Below are 552 nucleotides of genomic sequence, written 5' to 3'. Positions count from 1 at the left end.
TGGCGGTGGGGGGGGGCTGCGCATGCGCACGCCCGGCCGGCGCGTGTGGCGGGAGAGGATGGCCGCGTGTCCGGTGGGCGAGTGACCGTGTGGTGGCGGTCGCGGTGGACGCACAGCGCTGCCAGGAGATGACGGACACATTGGGGCACCTTTTGCTCCTTGCTTCAAAAACGCCTTCAGACCGACTGAGGTGTGGAGCTATGGCGGCCCCACCAGAGCTGCCTTCAGGAGTCCGGGCCCCTGTGCGGGGGTGGGAAAGCTTGCGGCGCCTGCAGTGGTCGGAACCCCGCGCCCCCTTCCCCCAAGATGGCGTCCGAGGACCGAGGCGCGGGGTGGGGGGACCCGGCCCTGAGAGATTCAGAGGTAGGGCTGGGGAGACTGCGCTGTGGTACTGCAGAAGCCTCTTGGGTCCCGGGTTCAAGCCCCAGCACCGCCATCAGCCAGAGTTGAGCAGGGTTCTGGGCTCAGCAATTCTCTCTCTCATTACAAAATAAAGTTATAAAGAAAATTAAAAGAAGATAGTTGGGGCCGGGCGGTGGAGCAACTGGTTTG

The sequence above is a fragment of the Erinaceus europaeus genome, chromosome 15 (assembly GCF_950295315.1).
Source record: "Erinaceus europaeus chromosome 15, mEriEur2.1, whole genome shotgun sequence".
Classification (NCBI taxonomy): domain Eukaryota; kingdom Metazoa; phylum Chordata; class Mammalia; order Eulipotyphla; family Erinaceidae; genus Erinaceus; species Erinaceus europaeus.
This window is presented reverse-complemented; position numbering follows the sequence as displayed.